The 26647-nt window shown below is 41.0% G+C and overlaps 1 long non-coding RNA gene across 1 annotated transcript in view; it reads left to right on the plus strand.

The window, feature by feature from the left end:
* Positions 1 to 26403, plus strand: part of LOC309370046 — a 57872-nt gene extending 31469 nt beyond the window's left edge. Inside the window, exons 4-5 of the long non-coding RNA XR_014168385.1 lie at positions 15873 to 15944; positions 26003 to 26403. This is a non-coding gene — a long non-coding RNA (uncharacterized lncRNA). The remainder of the gene's footprint in view (positions 1 to 15872; positions 15945 to 26002) is intronic.
* The last annotated feature ends 244 nt before the right edge of the window (positions 26404 to 26647 follow it).

Consider the following 26647-nt stretch of genomic DNA (forward strand, 5'->3'; position numbering starts at 1 on the left):
GTGGGGAAACTGGGATTTTGTCTCGTATTCTCACAGATGCTTATACAGTGGTACCTTGGGTTAGAAACACCTTGGGTTACAAACACTTTGGGTTAGTAGTACCTTGGGTTAAGAACTTTACCTCAGGATGAGAACAGAAATTGTGTGTTGGCGGCGCAGCGACAGCAGGAGGCCTCATTAGCTAAAGTGGTACCTCAAGTTAAGAACGGTTTCAGGTTAAGAACGGACCTCTGGAATGAATTAAGTTCGTAACCAGAGGTACCACTGTAGTATCATATCAAGTTAGAATAGCCTGAATTCAGATGAGGGATTCTTTAAATTTGGCAGCTATGATTCAACCGAATGTGAATGAAACATCCAGGACTTTGCGTTCAAAAAGTGCAAACCTGACCACACAAATCCCCAGTTTTTCTCCCACAAGATAGAGTGACAGCCACAAACTTGGATGACTTTAAAAGAGGAGCATGGAAAATCATGGAGTATAGGCCTATCCATGGTTACTAGCCCTAGGGTTATACTCTGCTTCCACTGTCGGGGACTGTATGTACACCACATGACCATTTTCACAAGCAACCATAAATTGCGCAATTTGCAGAAATATCATATCATCATATGATAAAAGATGCTCTCTGGTGTGACTTAGTTGACCTCCCATGGCAGCTATGGTTGAGAGCAATGAAGAAATAAGTGAGATGCATTTCTGAACTGACAAAAGCGATCCTGCCACTAAAAAACACCCCCAGTGTGTTTTGTTCTCCTTCTTGGATCAGAAGAACTTAGAATGACCCTATTCTGGTCTTTCCTGCTGTACTGTACAGAAAATGATCAAAGTTCTGTGTACACTGAGCTAATTTGTCACAGTCTTGCAAACGTCCAACTTTGCAATGAACTAAGACAGCCATTACAAAGCAAAGCTCTGCCGAGATGTCAGACACCAAATCCCTCTGAAGACCATTAAAAACAAGAACCTCTTTTCTCCTGATAGGATTAACTGTCTGTTTTGCTCACAATGGGAAGGATGAACTCTAGCCATCCATTTTGAATTCCATGCTGAATCCTTGTGGAAAGGTAAAAGCTCAGACGGCACCCGAGAAAAAAACCCTTGTCAGCTACCATTTGTATAATTTCTCTGCTAAGAGACAGCTGCTGTATCTTCTTAAGGACTGGGGAAGGAACATCTCCACACACACAGCCCGCAGGAGATTTGAAACTTTGATTGAGGACTCATTGCGACAGCAGATGGTGCTATAGAGCTGAAATGGGAACTCTATGAAATTTTCCATTGTGAGCTTTACAACGGTTGTTTTCAGAGCATTTTCAGAGTTTTCTTCTAGCTGTGTAGATGCAGCCAGAGCATGTAACCATGCAGAGGAGGGGGAGAACTTTGGGAAATTTGCCACCAACCCCCCTCCCCCACCTCACAGCCCCAAATCACCCTGGCCAGTCACACACGACCACGGAAAACCAAGAGATGTCACAACGCAACTCAAAGCTCAGGCCCCAATTTAGCTTGCCATTTTTGACTCATTAACCATGCTGATTAACCATGCTGGCATCCTCTTGACCCTTATGGTATTTTTTTCTGATCTGTGGTACACACAGCTGTTGAGCTTCCAATATTTTTTATTCCACCAACTTACAAGCCTTTTGGAATTAGTTGACTCTCTTGACATTGCCTTTTAACTTCCTTTTAATCAAGCCCCTTATTTGGAGGACGTTTCCAATGATAATTATTATTGGAAACTTCCTACAAATAATGATGATGACTTTCAAATAGTCTCACCACTTTGCCTATTGGTAGGTCCAGCTCCACTTCTCACTGTCAGAATTTCCAAAATTAATTTTGAGCTCCCTGCTTGCGAGAATGACTAAGAAGAAGAAGAGTTTGAATTTGACATCCCGCTTTATCACTACCCTAAGGAGTCTCAAAGCGGCTAACAATCACCTTTCCTTTCCTTTCCTTCCCCACAACAAACACTCTGTGAGGTGAGTGAGGCTGAGAGACTTCAGAGAAGTGTGACTAGCCCAAGGTCACCCAGCAGCTACATGTGGAGCAGCGGGGACGTGAACCCGGTTCACCAGATTACAAGTCTACCACTCTTAACCACTACACCACACTGGCCGGGGGTGGGCGACCTTCACCAAGGTTAACAGAATGCCTCCAGTAGAAGGCAGCTCTACACATCCATCCAACCATACTTACATACAACCATCTTCTCATGTTATTTTCTTTATACCATGAGTTTTGCTTACATGGTCGAATGTCCAAATACCTGCCATCAGTCTTGGGATTAGTATCAGTCTATGCATTTTTATTCTTTATGAAATTAGACACTGGTCCAAAATGATGCATCATCTTGCCACAGACATAATAAATACTTATCTCTGTATAAGCTTTTCAAGGCACTCTTGTTCTCCTGCTAAGCATTTCTCCTTCTTTTAGAAATTGCTTCCCTTAGCAAAAAGAAAAAGAGGCAAATGTAAAGCTGCGGAAAATATATTTCTTGAGGGTATTTTAAAATGAATGGATTAGCTTCTGGTCATTGTTCTTTTTGTGTGCTATTTTTAAAGGAAAAATAAGCAATGTTAAGTGTGCTGTAGAAGGGATGAAAATAAACTCCTAAATTCCGAAATGGAGTTTCTCTTATTTCAGTTGGTATCTCTGTTTTAGTGTTTCTATCCATTGCCTTACTCTCTTCTTTTCTCCCTCCTTTTCCCCATCCCATCTCTCATTCTTGTACATCTCAAATAAGGGTGGAAGGATCTATCAATTTTAATTATATTAGTTTCTCATTTTTCCAATCCTAAATCCAGTTCTTCACATTTTGCAACCAGAAATGCAATTTTCACCTTCTTACATTAGCATACCTTCCAACATGTTAAGTCCCAAAACTGGGAAGCACATCTTCATCTCCATGCTCCCATGTTTGTCACATGACCCATGCAAGATCACAGAGCCCTGAAGATGTGCTTTGGGGGGGCATTCCCTCACAGCACCCTTCTCATTCTCTCACAGTGGACCGGCCCCCTGCTGAAAAAGTTTGCTGACCCCTGCATGATTAGACAATAGTCCACCCACCCAAATGTCAAGGCTTTCTGTACTCCCCCTCCACACCTCTCTGTCCTTCATCTAGGAATCGAAGATGCATTACCACACCACAAGGACACATTCTAGCCAGATAAAATCACTCAAAAAGATCCCACAGCTGTTCACTGAGAGACGTGACCTGGGCAGAGTCCTAAGAACCAGACAGAAATGCTTTGAGGGCCTCATTCTGCTCACAGGTTGGAGGTTGCACACTCCTCCATTAGCATGTATTAATGTGTTATACTTGTGGGAAGCAGATGACTTGGGGTGCGATGTTATATACACTTTTCTTGAAGGAAGCCTCAATGAACTCTGTGGATATTACTTCTGAGCCAACATGTCTAAGATAGCACTTTTAGTTTTTCCTTTAGAAGTTTTCTGACAGAAATAATTTGTTGATCTTCACTATTGCACAATGAAGCATTTTGTATAGCACTATACACAATGAAGGCATCTAGGAAACCTGGTAGGCAAAGTGCTCGTTTGTCATGTGCTGAATTGGATTCCAAGGCCTTCCTGGGTCATCACTGGTTGGCCATGCATTAATGATAACCCCAACCCACAAAGAATTCATGACACAAATTGGTATCATCAGCAGAACAGTTCGCAAAGATTCTAAGACAAGTGGTGTCTGAAGCAATGCAATGCATCATTCAGAAAAGACAGAGACGTTTTAATGGAAGAGCCATTATACAATGGTGCGTGGAGTTTTGCTGTAATTGCATATTATGGCAGGTCAATTATTCATTAACATATATTGGCCTAAAGCATATACATTGCCATCACTGCCATGCTGTCCCTCTTTTTCATATGGTGTTCAGAAACCTAGAATGCAACACAAGGAGGATTTAAACAGTTCAGTTTAAAGTGTTGATCTTATCCTGACAACTGTGCTGTGCTTCAAGCAGGGCCACAAAATGCAGGGCTACTTAACTTCAAAATCCTCTACTTTATCTAATTGCCCTCCTGGTATATATGGACTTCAATATTTGTATGGGACCATTTGGGGCTGCAACAAAATGTTGCAGCACAGAATGCTTCTGTTCAGGATTTGAGCCATTTTAGTCCCCTGCTCATTTCTGATTCTTCCCACCAAGAGATGATCAGCATTCCATGGCTAGATAGGTTGCTGAAATCAAACTGGACTGTTGTTTTTTGGCTCTTCCCTTCTTATGCCCCGCCCCAATATTTTTATTATTTATTTATTTATTTATTTAGCATGTTCTGTACCATCTTTAAAGGTAAAAAGCTTCTCATTTTGTGCTGTGCAAATGAAAGTGAATTATTTTCCAAGTGGCCTCTCCAGTCACATTGATTTGGAGAAAGGTTTAAAATTTGAGTTTGTTTTTCATGGCGTTCTTTGCTGTTTTTCTCCCACTACTACCCTGTCTCCTGTGCAAGTCAATTGAGGAGGAGGAAAAATACCTCCAAAATATCTGTAGTGGGGAGAAGAAGCCCCACCCCACGACTCTTGAGGTATTGGGTCCTTGCTAGCAGAATGGCATGTTCCACATCCCAGTCTTTCCCAGATATCTATAGCTTAAATGCTCCCTGTGAATCCAATTATATCTACCCTGCCTCAGAATGGTAATGTCTGTTGTTGCCAAAGAACTACTACAGCTATCATCCTGAAATTTAGCAATTTTCATGCCCTCACATGGAGACAGCTACAAATACACATTGTAAACTGTCTGGCAGAAAATAAATCAGAATAAGAATGTGTGGAAGCATCGGCCTATAGTTTGAAGAGCTTATTCAACTCTGGAGATACTCAAATGCCTTCAAATTTCATTCACTTCTGTGAAAAGGAGAAAAATGTCACCATTTTTTGATTTCCTTTTACAGTGAAGGGTTTGTATGTGAAGGAGGGAGATTTACATTAAACCTACCTAATTTGGTCCCGAATAATGAGACAAACTGGAAAGAAACAAAGCAGCTCCAAAACACAAAGAGCTCCCTCTCAAAGCCCACAGACACAAGTCAAATCTTGTGACTGGTACACATCTCTTATACAGACAAAGGGAAATACCTTTGCTGATTCATACAGGTTTTATCTAGTACTGAATCCTCACTGCAAACTGCTAAGACAGCAGTCCTTGTGAATCAAAGCTCACATAGAAGGATGAACATTTACATAAAACTTGGAGACCGAAAGACCCTCAGACTATCTGAGGCTTCTTTCGGACACTGGATATTTTTGGCATCAGTACTATTGTTTTGAATATATATATAAAGCACTGACCTAGATCTTTTGGCATAATTTTTCAGCTTCTAATACTGATATTATTGCTTTTAGACAGTGTTTCAGGGTTCCTTTTGAGATGAGTTCTTCAAAGCTGTAGCTTAATCCAGCCTTTATTAGCTTTTGTAAAGTGATTATGGGGGGGGGGGAGGGAGAGTTGGATGTGAGCTCTTAAAAGAAATAAGCATTCTGTTAGCAATAACTACACTGTTCCACTTCCAAAGTATTTGCAGGAATTCTCCTTCCTAGGTCTGGGCATTCAGTTATGTGGGTGGTAGTCAGCTGTGTTTTACTCAGCATAGACCTATTGAAATTGTTGATTTTCACCTTTGCTATCTTGAAAAAACCATTGTTGTTTTTTAAATATATATAGGAAAGAAATCACAAATAATTTTAAGGGGTAATACAATGTCTTGAGGTGATGGGAAATGGTCCTCCACATATCTCTAGATTATCTGATTTGGGAAATATGAAGTAATTAGGAGAGAAGCCAAGTTTCAATAAGTTTAAAGGTATTTCTTGTGTGTGTAGAACAGAAATTAATTTGAGGAGGAATCAAATTTGCCTGCAGAAAAAAATCAAATCTATGCCATTTTGCACACATGACAGTTGCACATCTAAAAAGTAGTGACTAAGTGGATGTAGTGACATAGAATCCCTGTGCACATTCAAACTGCTCTGGGATCAAAGCTAGAGAAATATTCACAGTACAGATTCTGCAGGGTTTAAATATGCTAATATTTGCTAAGATCTAAGGAGAAACAGCCATCCAACTGTGTCAGACGTGAGGCCAAGAATCCTTTTTTGGTCTCATCCATCAAAAAATGGCTGCACATGTGGGGGGAGCAATTCAGACTCCACACAAAATATGTTATAACAACTTCTACATGAGTTTGTGGTCAGGGCATCCAAACCTTTCTTTAAATTGCCTTGCATGTTCCTAAATGCAGTGTTTTGCTTTGATTCAACACCACTTATGCTGGATTGAGAAAGGAAGTATGCCTGGCTGCTGATAGCATTCACATTTGATTGCTCAACCACAATCTAAAGAGAAAAGTCTATAGGCTTTGCAGATACTCAACTATACTGAACATGGAGCAATTGTTTGTGCAATTTTTCTGAACTGCTTCCAAATGTAAATCCTTTCAGTTTGCAGATGGAATTCTATTTACATCCTATTCAACCACTCTTATCTGTTCAGTGTAAACAACATGAAATGAGTTCTACTGTTCTGAGCTTGAAATACCTATATCTAGAAGAATATAGGTGAGTTAAATCTGTTGCAGAAATAGACTTGCGGCACCTTAAAAACACATTCATTGTGGCATTGCGAGCCTTTGTGCGGATGAAAAGAAAGAGACCCTATGCATTTTCAATATGGATAGGGACAACTATACTGAATCAGACCCGTGTAGCCTGGCAACACACTTCTCAAGTGGCTAGTCACATGACTCTAGGAAGGTCACATGCAGGTATTAAAGCCAGAATACTGTCCCTGAAGATGGAGGTTTCATAGAGCCAGTGCTTGTTGGTAAAAACTGACATGTCACTGATCAACTTGATAAAACTGCAATGGATGCCAGCACAAAATGGCTACCATAGGCAAAAATCTAGTGACAGCACATTGTACATTACAACAAAGCAATGGCCATAGTCATCGATAAACTTATCAACCATGAATTTTGTTCAATCTTTTTAAGCTGTCTCAGATACTGCACATCACTACATCTTGCGATAGCAAATTTGATTTATCTTTCTGCATAAACGGGAGCCATTTTTGTTGTTATAGAAAGAGGCTTTAAAGAAACTATTGTTAGCATTACTATTACTAAATGCACATGCGGCTTAATGGCTGAAGCGGCTTCTAAGTGGCTTACAAGTAAAGGAAAGAAACTTATGGGGTTTTTAAAAAATGGATTTACAAAGGAACCTGCCTAGTCTTAATGATATAACTTAAAACAATACCTGGACTAGCCAGTTCTAGTCTTATGACATGTAAAATAATTAAGCCCACAGTGAAGGGCGATATGGGATGGAGTGGTGATAATGTAATTTGAAACCATTTAACTTGGAGGAAGAGCATACCTGGCTAACCTCCTTGACATTTTGAGGAGGTTATGGATAAGAGTGATAATGACAGTTCACATGATGTAATTTATTTGAATTGTCAGAAAGCTATTAATAAAGTTCTACACGAAGGGAGCCTGCATAATTCACTGGATAAACCTCAGGGACTGGGAACAATTCACAGAGATGGATAGCGTGCTTTGGCTTGGAAGTATTCGGATAGGCAGGTTTTGCAGCAAGATGTTTGGTGGGGGCCGGGATTATGCTGTTGGTTCCTTTCTTCCTCTAATAGCAAAGGTCTGTGCTAGGAAACACATGCTGGAGGCAGGAGGCAGTGTTGTTATAAATAGTCCTGCCACAGGCAAGATTCCCTCGTAGTCCCGAGGAGCAAGTGCATCTCATTGTTGGCAAACGTCTATCCTATCGTTCTTCCAATGAGCTCAAGTTGGTGCACACACATCCCCGCCCATATTTTATCCTCGCATTGAGGCACATTAAGCTAAGAGATAGTGACAGGCCCAAGGTCACCCAGTCAGGCTCATGCCTGGGTGGGTGTTTGTAGCTTGATTTCCCAGGGCCTAGCATGACACTCTAAGCGCTGGACCACACTGCCTTTTATGAAAGACAACGGGGAACTGCAACAAAATGGTGCAGTGCAGAGTTCTGCAGTTCCGGATTTCAGCTACACTATTCCACTCTCTCCTATCCAGTTTTCCATGCTAATACCTCCCTCATGTGTGTTCCTGGCACTGTTTGGCTACATAAGCAAAGGCCCTCCAAGCCTGCACATCAGAAACAGAAATAAAGATTGTTTCACACTCGGGGGAGGGGGGATTTGGGGTTTCTGTCCCAGTCACCAAAATTTGAATTTGGGCCCTTTCCATAAAAGTTAGAAAAGTGTGTTTGTGAACACATGGAAATCTTCTGCATGAGAAATATTCTGCTTGACTGTGGTTCCTACACATAAGATTATTACATGCTTATCAACACACTTTGAGAGCCAGTGTGGTGTAGTGGTTAAGAGCGGTAGACTCGTAATCTGGTGAACTGGGTTCGCGTCTCCGCTCCTCCACATGCAGCTGCTAGGTGACCTTGGGCCAGTCACACTTCTTTGAAGTCTCTCAGCCCCACTCACCTCACAGAGTGTTTGTTGTGGGGGAGGAAGGGAAAGGAGAATGTTAGCCGCTTTGAGACTCCTTAAAGGGAGTGAAAGGCGGGATATCAAATCCAAACTACTACTACTACTACTACTACTACTACTACTCTTCTTCTTCTTCTTCTTCTTCTTCTTCTTCTTCTTCTTCTTCTTCTTCTTCTTCTTCTTCTTCTTCTTTTCTACTTCACCCTTTGTGTTGTTTGCAGCTTCTAACATTTGTGCATACACAACAAACACCTTTCTACAGTGTGAACTGATTTTTACTTTGGTTGCAGATAAATGTTACAGTAGCCAAAAGCAAAACAGAAACCTTGAGCTTTTATAGATGTGAGAGATTTCGTGTACTGACAAATGAAACAAGGGAACTTCGGAACAGGCGTTTGATTAATACTTATTTTACCCAAACAGAACGCTGTTCATTCCTAATTTGCTTTTTATTACATATAACATATGCATTTGGGGTTACATAATATTCAATTTTATTATTAGTTACACCCTGGAAATTCCTATGTGCCCTAGATGAATTCAGGGTGTTTGGTCGTTTGCGTCAGAAACACAACATTTGCATTAGAAAGCTATTAGAAACTTTTATACCAGAAGCTGTGATGAATTTCCCACACAGTATATGATATTTCACACACTTTGGGGCATAAACAATACACAAGAGATTTCTTTAGATACATAGTCAACAAGGGACCTGTGGGTTTACTAGTAAGTTACAGCCAACCAAGAAATCTGAATGTATAATCTAGTTCTTCCATCACTAGATGGATTTGCAGAGCAGTTTAGGGGACAAAGGATAGATTAATAACACAAAGGTTATTAATGAAACAGGGATGCTGTGAACTGGATGGGAAAGCGATTGTGCAGCTGCTGCTATTGTAATAGTTGCTTAACTGACAAGCCTCATTCTGGGCCAAATTAAGCCCTTTGACGCATTTGCCTGGTGGTGCATGGGCCAATGAGAAGCAAACGGTGACAGAGTTCTGCACACCTCATGATCCCTGCATAGGCCCATGGAAGAAAACTTTCCCATGGGTCACCACAGGAGGAGGAAGGTGTAGAAACCTTTATAAGTCTTCCCCCTTTGGGGAAGGCAAAGCTGGCTGAGTAGAGATGGGGGCATGGCTGGGGCAAGACAAGGCTACGTTTCTGAGCACAATTCAAAGTGTTGGTGCTGACCTTTAAAGCCCTAAATGGCCTCGGTCCAGTATATCTGAAGGAGGGCCTTCTGGTGGTTCCCTCACTGCGAGAAGCCAAGTTACAGGGGAACCAGGCAGAGGGCCTTCTCGGTAGTGGCGCCCTCCCAGTGGAATGCCCTCCCACCAGATGTCAAAGAGAACAACAACTACCGGACTTTTAGAAGACATCTGAAGGCAGCCCTGTTTAGGGAGGCTTTTAATGTTTGATGTAGTACAGTATTTTAATATTGTTTTTGGAAGCCGCCCAGAGTGGCTGGGGAAGCCCAGCCAGATGGGTGGGGTGTAAATAAATTATTATTATTATTATTATTATTATTATTATTATTATTATTATTAAGTTTGGTCACCCGACCTGGCAATCCGGCATAGAACATAAGCCTCCAAGGCTTATGTTTCCTCTGCTAGGCTTGGACAGGACAGCAACAGCCTTACTGATGAATGGGGATTGAATCTGCTGTAACTTCACACTGGCTTAACTTACATCAAGTTGCTTTACACCAGCTTCTTGTGCCTAAGATTGCTACGTTTTGGGACACTTTTGTTGGGGAGCATTTTTTTAGAAAAGCTCCAAAGTTGTTGAGTTTTTTTAAAACACCCAAAGAGCGCAATTTTTCAATTGACTTGCCTGAGATCCAGGACAAAGCACCACATTTCAGAAATTCCCTCCAGATGTCAATTTCGCCTTTGAAATCCTGGTAACATCTGGGAAAATCTGGACATATGGCAGCGCTAGTCAATGGGTACCTTTGAAAGTTAGGGGCATCCATTGGATACTGAAGGAGGCCCATAAGATGGTCCTTTGCCAGAGGCCTCCTGAAACCTGGAGGAGATCCAGCTGCCACCCATTCTCTCTGATAACATTTGAACAAAGAGAATGTGAAAGGGGGTTATGGCATACAGAAGCAGCAGCTGTGTAGAACCAGTCCTATATGCATTTGAATGTTGGCTTGTGCTCAAATCATAACATGTGGGCATGCTTCTTTCCAGGCCCTCCAATCGTTAAGATTATAGTGGACATGGCAAAAGTATAATAAATTTAAAGCTGGCATGCCTCCAACTGTTTCAGCACTGCAATAGCAGAATGCATTATAATTTAGATCATATCGATCCAAAACTTACAGCTAAGTAAGTACTGCTTCTGCCCTTTGATGGGCACCTTCGGTGTCCTTGCAGATGACAAGAACTTGGAAAAGAGACAAAAATGCGTGCTACAAAATACTGAAATGAGCCCACTTTATTTAAAATAAAAAAATCAACAAACTCTATAGAACTTAGTAAAAGAACATCAGTGTTTGGTCTCCTCTCCCTGTGCTTTCAATTATTACACTGATTGAAAACTGTGCCAGTAAAACAGCAGTGGTTCAGTGATGTAAGAAATCTACTAAAGATTTCTACTGAGCATTTGGTTTGGTTAAGGCCAGCCCCAAAGGTAGCAAGGAGACCTTTGGATGTGGTCCATCTTGTACATGTTTATAAAAAACCCTTGAGCTGGCCTTGGGCGAAAATGTAACAAGACTGGTGTCAAGAAAATAAGGGTGGTTTTTTTCCAAATCAGTGACAGGATGCATATCAGATGCAAGAAGTGGAAACTGGAAACAGATGGCTCTTTTGAGGAGAGTGGTCTACCTTGGCACTGAAATGAAATTGCATTACCAGTTGCTTTTACAGTCAGCAACTGAAAAATGAAAAAGCATATTCTATGTAGATCCCAAAGAGAAGATTCTTGATGATTGGCACAGCAATATAAAGTCTAGAGCAAATGTCTAACATTCAAATGCAGTCAAAGACAGACGTGCAGAAGGTAGTTACCCATAGTTCTAACTATAAGCCGGTGGCAATCTCATTTTCTCCCCACTCTTCTTAACAAAAACAGAAATGAAATGTAAATGTCAAGAAATAGTCCTCATTAGCTAAGCTCCTTGTATACATTGTTCCAATGAGCCAATGCTCCATATTCTCGATTACCATGATATATTTCTGTTTTTCCATTGCTGGCTGATCTCCATCCTCACTGCTGCTGGGAGGCATCACACTAAATTAATAGACCTTTCTTGTCCATGTTCTGGAGGGATTGCAACATGAGGGGCATATTGCTGTTTGTGGGATGGGACTGTGAGCATCCAGACTTTGGGGGCCAGAGTCCTTGCACAATTTACCCACATATTCATCCAAGCAATTCATTTTGTCCCAGTGTTGTTGCCATTCCTTGATATTGCAAGAAATTGCATCACACTACAATCAATAATTACACCCACAACTCTGTTGATAGATGACAAAAAACTTGCCAGATTATATCTATTTACACCTTTCACCCATTGGGTACTGCAGGACTGCAGCATTCATTATGTATCATATGGCCCACATGCAGACATGGAGCTTCTTGGGTTGGGTCACCAAAGGAAGACACAGCCTCTTCAGCTCTAGATCAGGCCCTCCATTGGCTCTATAACTAGATAAAGACTACAAGGACTGCACAGAATGTTCTAGGTGCTGCAAGAGATTGATGGTCTTATCATCCTGTATCAGCTCTTAGTGGTTTTTTTCTGGTAGTGTTTGGGCTTCTGGTTGGTTAGCACTTTCAAGATTCTCCCCTCCCATCCTGTCAATTTCCCTTCTTTTAAACTGAGCCCCTGTCATAGTCTGACAACTGATTCATGCATCACTTGATGTTCTGATGATTGATGACTTTCAACCATTGTAAAGAGTTTTATCTGAATTGAGCTTGAGTGACCTACACATTCCATGTTGGTTGACCATGCAGATGATCACTTGATGCCACATATACAGGAGCATGAATGTGTGCCCTAACTCATACTCTTAGGTTTTACCTCTTTCACTTGTGCCAAGAAGCCTAACATGTCCCAGTCCTGGTGACATTCTGTACTCCAGTGTCAGCCTTGGAGAATCCAGTAAAATCAGTTCTCTGTTAGGGCAGCCTCCTCGTGTCTTGCTCCACTTCATTTCTGGAAAAATATTCAGATCAGTAATAGGGCTAACTGTTACATTCTGTTGCTTGACTTATGGGAAAAGAATCTACCCTCCCTCTGAAAAGGTATATATAAGAAGTCACCAAGCCCTTATATATAGTGGGAGGGTAGAGTGGGGTTTTTCTCAGGAGGGTAGTAGGAGATGGGTGATTGACTCAAGGGGTATGGTGAACCTGTTGATGACTGTTAATGACTGCAATTAGTCCTACAGAAAAAAGCAATGGATAGTATGTAGATGATTAGCATATGTAATGAGACTGGAATCCAATATCTCTATTAAGACCAGGTCTCTCCATAGTTTTCAGTTTAGTGATAAGTTGTAATTCAGCAACTTCTCTTTCAAGTCTGTTTCTGAAATTCTTTTGTAATAAGACAGCTGCTTTGAGAGCTGTGTTGAAGGCCCTGGGAGACTGAAGCGTTCTCCTACTGGCTTCTCTGTCTTGTGATTCCTGGTGTCAGATTTATGTCCATTTATCCTTTGGTGTAGGGTTTGGCCTGTTTGTCCAATATAGAGAGCTGAAGGGCACTGTTGGCATTTGATAATACATTATGAAGTGGCAGTTGCTAAACCATAAGCATGTATTTGACATACAGCCCTGATAAAGTTATTCTTTTCTGAAACAGAAATTTGTACATATATATATATATATATATATATATATATATATATATATATATATGCTTTCGTAGATTTTCACGGGTACAGGAATGCAGGTTTTGGTGTCCTCGGGTGTCTTCCCGTGTAAAAGTTGGGGTGTCTAGGCGACGTTTCGACGAGGTCTCACTCGTCATCTTCAGGCTGGTGCTTTCGGCTTCTTGTTACTGGAACAGAGCAGGATCTCAGTGTTTGAGTTCCTATAAATACTGTTGAGGGGGTGTGGTGTATAGCCTCCAATGTTCTGGGCAGAGAGGAAGTTCCCAGGCTAGTGTGCCTTTTCTTCTTTTGTTCCTTAATTACTTGAGGGATATCTTGAGTGATTTCTTGAGTGATATCCTGAGTACCACTTAGGTGGGTCATTAGGTGTGGATTAGTTGCTAAAGTCTTTGTGTCTTGACCTCTTGAACTTTGTGAGGAGTTTTTCTGAGAAGATGGCTGTACTGCACTTAGTTGTGCTCTGGCTTGGCTTCGTGTATAGGGGCGAGCTGTGGTTTTGTGGCCTGTGTCAGCCAGATCTGTGTAGGGATTGCAGGGGGGTGCAGCATCCGGAGGTGCCACCATGGTTTTTATATATATATATATATATATATATATATATATATATATATATATATATATATAAATATCTTAGAGGACAAAGGGAGGAAAAAAATCATCTTAATAAAATACTTGTTTCAATCATTCTTAATTTTCCATGCTCCAGGGATATCATCCTTTACTTTCCTCTTCAGATGTTCAAATGATCAAAGTTCACAGAGCAGCATCTCCTGAGAAAGACTTAGGGATTGCTGAAATCACCACTCTTTTGGTGGTGGTGGAGAGTGCACTGCATGTATGAATGACAGCTTACCATCTGTGAAGGCTGCCTTTCAATTTTTTTTGCACAAATTCAAGGTACCAAAGTTTTCTCTTTCTGATCCACTTGTCTCTATTTTAATGAGAAACATGGATGATTTTTCTTCTTTCCCCACTTCCTTAGATTAGATGTTTTGGATTATGCAATTATTTATAGTCGTCTAAACCAACTTGGGGTCTCCTTCATTTGCCATATACCCATAAAGGTTTGGATAAAAAAGAAACCTTCAACATGCTTAAGGACCATTCTACTCATGAATGGGGTGCTGAATGTTGCATGAATGAATATATATATACAACTTAGGTCCAAGTTATATGAAAGACTATTCCTCAGACAAGTCTGCCCAGATTCTGAGATCTTTGGCCCTTCTCTTGGTCTTGTCACCCTCACAGGCATGCTTGGTAGGGACATGAAAGAGGGCCTTTCCAGTGTGTGCTCCAAAACCTTGGAACCACCTCCCTGGGGAAGTTCTTTTTTCTATGCTAGGGGAAGAGGGAAACTACAGTGGTACCTCGCAAGAAGAATGCTCGTAAGACAAAAAACTCGCAAGACGAAAGAGTTTTTCGTTTTTTGAGTTGCTTTGCAAGACGAATTTCCCTATGGGCTTGCTTCGCAAGACGAAAATGTCTTGCAAGTTTGTTTCCTTTTTCTTAAAACCGTTAATACCCAGGGAATTCGTGCTTCGCAAGACGAAAAATTCACAAGATGAAAAAACTCGCAGAACGAATTAATTTCGTCTTGCGAGGCACCACTGTATAGAAGGAACTCAGAAGGGCATGTTTTAAAGGTCTAACAGTCTATATTTGTATATTTTGCTTTGCTGCATATTTTGTGATTTTAAATCTCAGCTAGGGGTCTATCACCAAATTTTTGCACCCAGGAATTCTTTTTTTATACTTAGTTTTTCCCTTGCCACCAATACCATTGCTTTCTTGTAGACTCCATGCTTTGTAAGCAAAAGTTTCCAGGTTCAATATCTGGTTTATCTAGTGATTTTTGCTTCTCTCACTTTCCCATCTTTCCTGTCTGAAATCCATGAGTAGTAGCCATTGATAGATTTAACTTTCAATTCTCTGCTGAGAGTAATTATCCCAGTTATCTAAATTTTGTCTATTTTGCCCATTCAAAGCAATTGGACTTGAAACTAATATTAAATCCTATTGTTTTTAATGGGGCCTAGTCACAGATAATGTTTAATTGACTGGAACCATGAATTGCAAGTGTAACCTGCTCTGTCATGGAGGAGAGGACTGGACAAAGTTGCCACTCTTGCCCTTGATGCTAGTGCACAAAACTGGTATTTTTTCATAGATAAAAATAATAATGGGACAACATTGCAGAATGATAACTATCTACTTTGCTGGATGGGAGATCTCTAGAGGCTATGATTTACACACTCCTGAATACAAAAGACAACATGCTGTCATTAGCATGTAAATGGATCTCATCTCACCTACAAGACTTTGACAATAATGTCCTTAAATCAATATAATATTTTACACAACTGTGTTCTTTTCTGGAGCATAATCTATACTACTGACAGCCTCAATCTTTTACTTCATCTGTTCCTGACCTTCCAGATAATGCTGGTTGTTATCTACCTGTATTTGTTCCAGGATGATGATAGAAACAGTGTCCCGAAGAACTGCTTCGACACTCTTGATGGGGTGAACATTGAATACCAGCTGGTGAGGCATTTTTTTGCTTGAAAATCACTGGGCTCTGTAATTTTGTCCCTGTTTTGTTCTGAAATACAAGTTCTGCAAAATTAATTAAAATGTGAATGCAATAGAAAATAAGGTATTACTTCAGATATTCAAATATGGTCACCAAGTACATTTTTTTCTGCTGTGTGCATCTGACTCTCTACACACAAAGTGACCAAGAGAGAGCACTGAATATTCCAACCCAGCAAAGGGTTTAGGATTTCTCTGTAATAGCTAATACCAATTGACCTGATCTATAGCTCCTAGACTGATGTGAAGATCAGAACATCATTACCCACTGGCTTTCACACTTCCTAAATGTTCTGCTTTAGTTCTTGGATTACATAAACATGTTTTAAAATGCTGGTGTAGAGCTCCCTCTTCCACACACTGAAGGTTAGAGCAGGGGTCAGCAAACTTTTTCAGCAGGGGGCTGGTCCACTGTCCCTCAGACTTTGTAGGGGGCTGGACTATTTTTTTTGGGGGGGGTGAACGAATTACTGTGCCCCACAAATAACCCAGAGATGCATTTTAAATAAAAGGACACATTCCTGAGAGCCAGTATGGTGTAGTGGTTAAGAGCGATAGACTCGTAATCTGGTGAACCAGGTTCGCATCCCCGCTCCTCCACATGCAGTTGCTGGCTGACCTTGGGCTTGTCTCTCAGCCCCACTCACCTCACAGAGTGTTTGCTGTGGGGGAAGAAGGGAAAGGAGATTGCTAGCCACTTTGAGATGCCTTAGGGTAGTGATAAAGCGGGATATCAAATCCAAATTCCTCCTCCTCCGCTGCTTCTTCTTCTCCTCCTTCTCACTCCTAATGCAAGAACACACTGATTCCCGGACCGTCCACAGACCAGATTTAGAAGGTGATTGGGCCGGATCCAGCCCCCAGGCGTTAGTTTGCCTACCCATGGATTAGAGGATTCAGACAGACAAGAGAAAGCAAAACTATGGAGTTTGCTCCCAATGAAGACAGTGATGGCCATCAGGGTGGATGGCTTTGAAAGGGGATTAGACTAATTTATGGAGGTAAACGTTATCAGTGGCTAGTAGCCATCATAGCTATGTTCTGCCTCCATTGTCTAAGGCAGAAATGCTTCTGAATTCCAATTGCTGGATGACACAGGAAGGGAGAGTGCTGAGAGGAGAGTGCTCTTGTGAGAACAGAATGGTCAATTGACCTGATCCAGCAGCTCTTCATAAATTCTTATGTCCTGGATGTGCAGGATGGTGTCATCAATGGAACCCCTGCCAGAGGCATCCACCTTCCAAATGGAGCTTTCTGGGAGCAAGGAAGGGACATGGCTGATCCAGCTTGTGGGATGTGATCCACGGGTAGCAGTCAAGTACAACATTCCTTGCAGTGCTAGAGTGGACATGCAAGGGAATGTTTGGTCCAGCCAGTTGAAACTTCCTGTTCCTCCTGGCCTGGAGCATCCTTCCTTTTGCATGTGACCAGAGGTGGGCATGACCTTACCTGTCCAGGTAACAAAAGGATGAGTCACACAGCACTCCCTCCCCCCCTTTCTCCTTTCGTCTGCTTCCAGCTAGGACTGCTCTATTGGCTTGCCCAGGAATTATCCCCCATATGGGGTAAAACCACATGTTGCTATTTGTAACTTTAAGTCTTTAAGCCTGCCTTCAGGATTGATACCATGTACTGCCTAAACATGAGTAAACTTACATTTTGTTGACTATAAATAGGATGGTGGTGTCTTTATTCTTTTAAGAGGGATTCAAGGGAACTTACCAGGAACGTACAATTCAGTCTGAGGCAGATTGAATTGCATAATAGTAAGAGGTTCTAACAAGCCTGCAGCCAGCTTTCTGCTGTGCTTGAGAAGGGGAACGTAACTCTGCTACATAAGGAACTTGCTAGTGCAAGTTAGGAAGGATGTTAATAAACAATATATCCTCTCTTGCCACCCTGAACATTCCCACACATCTTGGGATCCATCAGATCCTAAGTCAGCCAATTTGCCATCACATGACAGCACCAGGGCTTCTCCCGATCTAGCCCCCTGCTCCACCTTCCATCTTGACCATCATGCCAGGCCTGCAGATGCTGCGATGACTCCTCAGCTCCATAAAGTGCTGCCTGGTGACAGGAGGATTTTAGCTTGAGCGATAAATAATGATGTCAGTAAATGTGTTGACAGTAACCGCAAAGTCACGCTGCTTCCCCAGAACTAATTTCACTCATAGCTATCTTCATGTATGCATGCCCAAAGCCTGTGTTTACATACAATTGGGACTTTTTATTCCTAGGGTCAGCTGAATTTAATTAGGAAAACAGACAGAAACCACACATACACACACACGGTTTTATGCAGGTTTCCTAAATTAGCATGGTGGTTTCTGTAAAACAGAGCTCAGCATATATATTCATGCCCTGAAAGGATTTTCTGCATGAATGAGGTTGTACCGTAAGGAGTGTAAAAGCATAAAAGCAGTGGATACCAATTCAGAAAGGAGAGAAAATCTTTGAAAAAAATTTCAAAGTGCACATATTTTGCTGCAACTCTTCTTTTTCAGATCTTCATAATTCTCAGTCCATAATCACAGGATTTCATCACTCACTCACACACTCACATACATGAAGTGAGTAAGACTGTTAAAATGTTATAAATAAATACATTTATATTTCCTTGAGTGATCCTGGCTTCATAGATGTCATCATAGAGCAGGGTGTCCTCATTCAAAGTTCAATTAAGTACTGGGCTTTTCATTTAAAGTGTCATACAGGTGCTAGTAAACTTAAATGTAGAAGATTGTAAAATGTTCTCCATTGTGCACCTTTCTGCACAAATCTATCTGCAAGCCAAAACAATGTGGACTAAACAAGCACTGCCAGGCCAGGCCTCTGAGAAGGCAAAATCAAAATAAGTTACCAGCACACAATAGCCCCTTACATTAGATAGAGAAATATATAGTTTGTGCTGTTCAGTGCTCTCTTCTTCCCTAGCTGGTGAGGAATTTAATTTATGTGCAAATAAAGGCATAGAATAATGAAAGAGGCAGACTACTGCTTGCAGGACTGTCATTCTGCTATCCCAACATTAGATTCCCTGGAGAAATCTCAAATTGGTGCCAGAGGTCACATACACTACTGGTTTAAGGGTTTGTGGGGCTTGGACAAGATGCCTTCAGTGGGGTCCCATGCTTTTTGTCAGTACCACTGCTGCCCATTTAATAGCCCAGATGTTGTTATACTACAGCTCACATCATCCCTGACTGCTGTGCCTGCTGGCTGTGGATGATGGGAGATGTAGTCCAACAACAACTGGAGATCCAAGTTACAGATAGGTAGCCGTGTTGGTCTGCCATAGTCAGATACCTGAAGAAGTGTGCATGCACACGAAAGCTCATACCAAGAACTAACTTAGTTGGTCTTTAAGGTGCTACTGGAAGGATTTTTTTTTGTTTTGGAGATCCAAGGTTAGGAAAAGCTGGTCTAGAGGGACACCAGACAGCAATGAGATGTTCTGCTCCATTTTCTCACTCTTGCCAATGCTTCCATGCCCAGAGAGGACAACTGAACAGGAAGCAACAGAAAGGAGAAGAAGCAGGGCCAAGAGGCTCTGGGGGTTGAGAAGGGGCTCCTTGCAATGGAAGATGCCTTGCGAAACGTACGTCTGGCCCTGGCGATGCTCAAAGTTTAGCACTTTCCCCTGTTCCAAACTGTGATCCAGCATTGTTTCAAGGAAAATCCAAAGCGATAGCTGAAGTCACAGTAATCAGATAATGAACTCACAACATAAAAAACCCAGGAAAGTACAATTAGAGCAAATTGCATTGATCCAAGAGCTAAAATTAGTCATGGAGTCTGTCAAGAGTGCTCACTGTCTCCTTTCCTGCTCTGCATTTTTATAGAAGATACAATTAATAAAATAAAACAAGCAGCAGACTTGGACCTTCAAGGAACTGAGAAGGAAATAAATAGGTTGTGTTTTACAAAAGCCAGAAGTAGATATGGCAAGAAAGTATGGCAGAACACTGGAGTTGAGAATCTGGCCATAGAAAACAGAGCTTGGAGAGAGACAGTTTGAAATCCAAATTTGTTGAGTCTAAGGATGGAGGAAAAATTCAATTCCATTTGCATTTAAAATGGAATCTATTGCATTCACAATTCCCCAAACAATGTGTGAACCAACAAACAGCTATCCTTCAGAAATCACAATTATCCAAATTTTGTGATGCTGTTCCCCAATCAATGTTTACATAAATACATATATTAATGGAAATTATGCAGAAAAATGAAGATAGTGAAAATAACGTACAAAGGGCATTGTATTAGGAACAATCACTTGCAAAAATCTGGACATTGGTCAAAACAGCAGATGAATGTTCTTGAGGATTTTTGGGGGGGAAATAAGCTGAATGTATGGATTATTAATGTATGTAATGGTTGGGCTTTGTTTTATGTGTGAATACATAAATACAACAGGCTTTGGGCATGCATACATGAAGATAGCTATGAGTGAAATTAGTTCTGGGGAAGCAGCATGACTTTGCGCTTACTGTCAACACATTTTCTGACATCATTATTTATCACTCAAGCTAAAATCCTCCTGTCACCTGGAGGATTGTATTTATGTATTCATAAATACATGAATACAAACGTGCTGCAATGAAGCAAACTTAGGAGGGCACAGGGCATGTGCAGAGGGAGGAAAGGGGTGAAGTCATGTTGCGTTATCCGTATTGCTTGTGATGATGAGACAGTTTAATTGAATCCTGCCACTCATTTTAATGGGTCTCCTCCAAACATGATTTAGATGAATATCACCCTATAGCTATACCCCTACATTGTCTTCCCCAACCTAGTGCCCACCAGATGTTTCAAACCGCAGCCCATGCTGATTGGAGAAGATGGGAATTATAATCAAAATCAACTTGAATGCACCAGGTTGGGCAAGGCTGCCTTTTTTAAAAAAAAAGTCTTGCATTCATGTGAAAATTCTTGTGCATGATCCAGCCAACCAGAAATACTTCAATGTCCCATTTATTTCAATCTGAGAATTAAGCAGGTCCCATTTTCTCCTCTTTGCAATCATTTCCAGCCTATATCAGTAGTTGTTACCACTGATTGTTTCATATGGAATATGCCTACTTGGAATAAACGGATTATTGCTGCTCAGTGGTCTGGAAAATGTGAAGAGCTTTAAGACACTTGCTGATATGACAAATTGAGGAAAATGCCTTGAAGACTTAATCATTTATATTTGCTCCTATCAGAATCTGTCAGCTATTTCAAAGGTGTAGAGGTTTAAAATAATTTCTGAGCATGTTGTGCATGGCATTAGCGTAATGATCACAATCAAAGCTGCTGCATATGCAGAAACAGGCTTTCGTACATGAAAGAAGTCTGTGGCATATTCCATACAGTGGGGACACGCTAAATATTAGTTATTTATCCAAGGCTTGTAGCGATGACCCAGTTTAGAGTGTGGATCTGGCACTGTCCTTATATATGCCTATAGTCTGAACTAGGTGGGTGGGTGGGGGAATAATTTTTGATTAAGTTTGCAATTAAAGGTGAACCTACCTCATTTGCACTTTATGAAACATGCAAGCCAAAAGAGAGACATGCTTTGGAATTTGCACTTCTCCTAATTCTGCAATGCAGTTCTCCAGCAAAGTAATGTGTACAAAAATGCACATATTAGGGTAAAACGTGCCTAAATATGCATATATAAGTAGTGAACATAAGCTACACGATGCATTGTATTGAGGAAAATACATATATTAAGGAAAACTGCACCCATAAATGTGTGTGTGTTAGGAAAAATTAGTATAAAATGCTGATGATGTGGAAATGCAAAGAACTGGATTTAAGGTTGGGAAAATGAGGAAACTGAGGAAACTGTATAGCTGTTCCAACAGAGCCCTAGGAGCTCTCCAAGGTCCTGCAGGTGTTCAGTTTGTCTTGGCCTCTTCCTTTGGATTCCTGCTGTGCATCTTTGCTGAGGCTACTTCTCTTGCTGATTTGGTCTGTAGACAGGACACTGCTGAAATTCCATTTGATCCTTGAGTTTTTGCGGAGCAAGATGACAGTTCCCCTAGCAGTGAAAGGTGATTTACTGCCGGGACTGTTTGGATAAGTGTAGGGAATGAGTAAGTGACTGCTATTTTGTTTTCCTGGAGAGGGGCAACTGCTTAACCCCAGGGTTTCCTGGCCTTCACCTCCTACCTATGAAATGGGATTAAATAATATCAATCCCTTTTAGGAGTTAAGGGGGCTCACCTTCTTTGCTGCTCTTTGTCTGGCCCAGATCTCAGACTAGGCTAAGCTTGTGTTCTCCTTCTCCTCCTGTTAGTAATTTCTTCTCCTTTGAAGGCTGGCTTTACCATCTCTGCATTGCAAGCTTCCCTTCCCTTGCAGAGTGGGACCCACCCCAATTGACTATTGTATCTGTGGGGTGTTAGGAGCAGTTGCTAGGACTCACTGCCACATCGGTATTATCACTATCCCCTCTGGACTTCTTTGGGATGAAGGGCAGGACATAAATGTAATAAGTGAGAAATAAATACATGATAATCATTGCTGTATGGTACTTTTCCATGGTAAACTGTTAACAAAGCAGCTCACAGCATCAAAGGGTTTTCATAAGATAACTCACTAAGAATTGTAAGGCACAACAGAATTTGAATAGTCATATAAACAACAAGGTAATCAACTTATTTCATATTTGTAAATGTGCAATAAATTTGAACAACCCACTGATTATTCATAAAAAGACAACAGTATATCTTGACCAATACTTCTGCATAGGGATGGGTGAAACAGTCAATTTCAGATTTTGTCAGTTTCTTATTTTTCAGTCTTAAATTCAGTTCTCCACATTGCCACAACAGTTTTCATTTTATGTAGATTGATCAGTATTTTAGTGTGAAATTCTCATATGCATACTTTTGCATACAATTTTGCCTAATGCATACATAACCCAGTCAGATGAGCAGGGTGCAAATAGTAACAACAACAACAACAACAACAACAACAACAACAACAACAACAACAACAAATTTTATTTGTATCCCACCCTTCCCGGCCGAGGCTGGGCTCACAGCGGCTAACATCATAAAAATAATAAGTTGTTGTTGTTGTTGTTGTATATTTCCCTAATATAATTCATTTGTGTCTATTAATTTCACTAATATATGTATTCTAATGCATACCCTAATACAGTGGTACCTCGGGTTACAAACGCTTCGGGTTACAAACTCCGCTAACCTGGAAGTAGTACATTGGCTTGAAAACCTTGCCCAGGATGAGAACAGAAATCGTGCGGCAGCTCTGTGGCAGTGGGAGGCCCCATTAGCGAAAGCGCGGCTTAGGTTAAGAACAGTTTTGGGTTAAGAACGGACCTCCGGAGCAAATTAAGTTTGTAACCCAAATGCACTGTATATGCATTTTTGTACATATTACATGGCCGGATTACTGTATTGTAAAATTCAGATATGTGAGAATATAAAAGGATGTCTACATTTCAGTATGTGTATCATTTCAGGACATGCAAATTAGGTATGTTCATCTTTAAATGCCCACCTCCATAACCTTTTCAAATACCCCAAAACTGTACCTCACCTTGATAGTCTCTAAGCATCCTGAGCAGCAGAAGCAGCCATTTTACCTGGGGCCAGTCTGTGCCTCACCCTCCCAGGTCTGGTGCAAATGGATTGGATAGAGAGCGGGAACATGGTCTTGCAGGAGTTGGCTTGCCCAACCAGTAAGGCAGAAGGCAGGGAGACCAGCAATAGGTGGAGCCAGAGCCAATGGCAGGCAGATGTAAGGAAGGTGGGTTCTAACTGATGGCAGACTAAGGTTGGTTGAGCAGAGCCCCATTTACCCCAATAGACCAGCCCCTACTGCCCCTAGCATTTGGGGAGACAAGAGAAAGGTCCAGTGGTACCCATCTACATAGGCCTGCAACGTTTTTCTTCTTCTGTGGTCCATGCAAAGTGTTTTGAAACAAGTTCACGGACATTTCTCTGAAGTGTAATTCTTATTGCTCAGTACTACAAAATATAACAATGCCATATTCTGCAACATTCTATTTTGTGATCATTCACACATGCACATATTCACGTAGAAAGACAAGACAAAAACCCCCAAAGTGATTTCCTTTAATTGGGGGGGGGGGAGAAACATTGGGATATATTTTGCCAGCCTCCCCCCTCCTCATAAAAGCAATTTAGTTGTTTTACTTGTCATCTATGATTCACTGAATAATTCTGTGCTCATGTTCCCTTGGTTTTTCATTATACTTTATGGGCCAATGCTCAGGACCACAAACTTGAAACCGTCAGCATTTCCTTTCACTTTATTGGTTAGCAACCGCACACACCACAGGCACGTAGACATGGCTCTCTTGAGCTTACTAAAGGAAACATTGTTTTCTAAGTTCCCCAGGGAAAGTGTGACCTTTATGGCTACTTTACAAGTATAGTTTATTGATGTTTTCCTTTTGCACATTGCAGAGCTTACTCATTTAATGCAAGTGATTACTTTTTAAAAGAAACCAAAGCAACTTGCTGCCATTTAAACGGGAACCAAAATGGAAATGATCAGTGAAGAGAGTGGTGCTAGATCCACAGGGACAGTACCCCCATTCCTCCCAGCATCCTTGTCCACCGCCCCTAGCTTAGTATATCCACCATAGAGAGAGGGTGTCTATAGCAGGCATAGGCAAACTCGGCCCTCCAGATGTTTTGTGACTACAACTCCCATCACCCCTGGCCACTGGTTCTGTTAGCTAGGGATGATGGGAGTTGTAGTCCCAAAACATCTGGAGGGCCAAGTTTGCCTATGCCTGGTCTATGGCATTGAAAAGAATGTCCACAGATGGTCAGATCTCTGTTTATCCATTTTCTCCTGAGAAAGGTTTTGAGGTGCCTGCTTTTCAAACACGTGTGAAGCTGAATGTTGGAAGATTCAAAGCATACAAAAGAAAAAACTTCTTCAGACAGAGCAAATAATATGTAGCAATGGCCATCAACGTGGATGACTTTAAAAATGGATTCGACACATTCTTGGAGGCTAACACCCTCAATGCCTGCTAGTCATGAAGACTATCTACCAACTCCAGTGTTGTAGACAATATGTATCCCAGTTTCTGGGAATTACAACTGCTATCCTCAAACCAATGGTGCATTTCATCTCCCCAGTAGAATGTCCAGTAAAGTGTTCCTCCATTCCATCTTCACCTACAAATTGGATGGAGAATTTTAGGCACAAACTTTAGATCCAATGTTCAGTTGTTAATATTTAACAATTCAGCTAGATCATCTTGCTTAATAATAGTAGATTTAAAAATAAAGGAAGAAATGACTTGCAACAAGTGAGTAAACTTTTCAATGTGCAAAAGGAAACATCAATAAACCAAACTTGTAAAATAACCATAAAGGTCACATCTTCCCTGAGGTAGTTAGAAAACAATGTTTTCTTTAGTGTGCTCAGGACCATATTGTGCAACCAATAGCATGAAAGGAATACTGATGGTTTATAGTGTACTGAGCAATGTGTATGAGATGAAAAATTAAGAGCCCAAGATTCTGATCCACCACAGACTGTGCATGTTCTTAGAAGCTGCAGCTGAGAGCCACATCACTCCTTACCCCAAATAGACACATGCTCAAGCTTAAAGGAGCCCATCTAAACTACATGTGCTACTCACATTGGCTTGATTCAGGCAGATGGGCATGATCAAAATGGTGCACTGCCAACCTGATTCACACAAAGTTCAGTATTTATTGAAAGAAGCATGTGGCCAGGGTTGCATGGCTGATAAGTCAACCCACATTGACCACATTATCAGGGAGAAATTGTCTTAAATGGATTGCTTTTGCGCATGATAAATATAAGTAAAATGTGCAAGTAATTCAAGGATAAACTCATGTATACCAAAAACGTGGATATATTGTATGTAGCAGACATTTGTTTTTTCTCCTTGGTATTTTGTACAATATGCTTCAGGGATGAAAGGATGAATCCCGGGTGTACAAGTGACTGATCTTTTTTTTGTTTTGTTTTTACAGGCTGTATCTTACTTTGAAGGTATATTGGTATGACTTTGTGTCACTTCTAGTGACTGGTTCACATATGAATGCACATCTCCTGATTTCTCAGAGCTGCTTCACAGTAGGGATGCTTGGAAAAAAGTCATTCTTTGCAAATTCCAATATGAACTGACCCAGTCGGCACCTCCTGAACTCAAGTGCAGGTCAGCGCACAGCTATCCTACACCACTCTGAATTTTGTGATGTGGTTGTTCACTGATATGTGCATTTTGAAATGCATGGCTTAAATTTGATTTTATCAGTTTTTTGATGAATATTTTATATCACTTTATGTGTACAGCTTAGAGGGGTTTTTTGTTGATTAATAGTATCTAAATTTTGTCAAGTGAATGAATAAATAAATATTTCAGGATAAAATGAATCTAGATATGCATATTTTATAGCAATATGGTCAACAATACATATTTATACACAATTTGGGGGGAGGTACTTTTATTTTTATTGTGTGAAAAGAAAAAGCAGATTAATGAAAAATCAGGATGGAATGGATTTAGGACTGAACATATGGAGAACTTGATGCAGACCAGAAAAACAGGCTGATCCTCCATGCACACATACATTTCCAGTGCTTGATGAATGCAACATGGAGTCATAGTTGAGTGC

Source organism: Podarcis melisellensis (genome assembly GCF_964234715.1).
Source record: "Podarcis melisellensis genome assembly, chromosome: 5".
NCBI lineage: Eukaryota > Metazoa > Chordata > Lepidosauria > Squamata > Lacertidae > Podarcis > Podarcis melisellensis.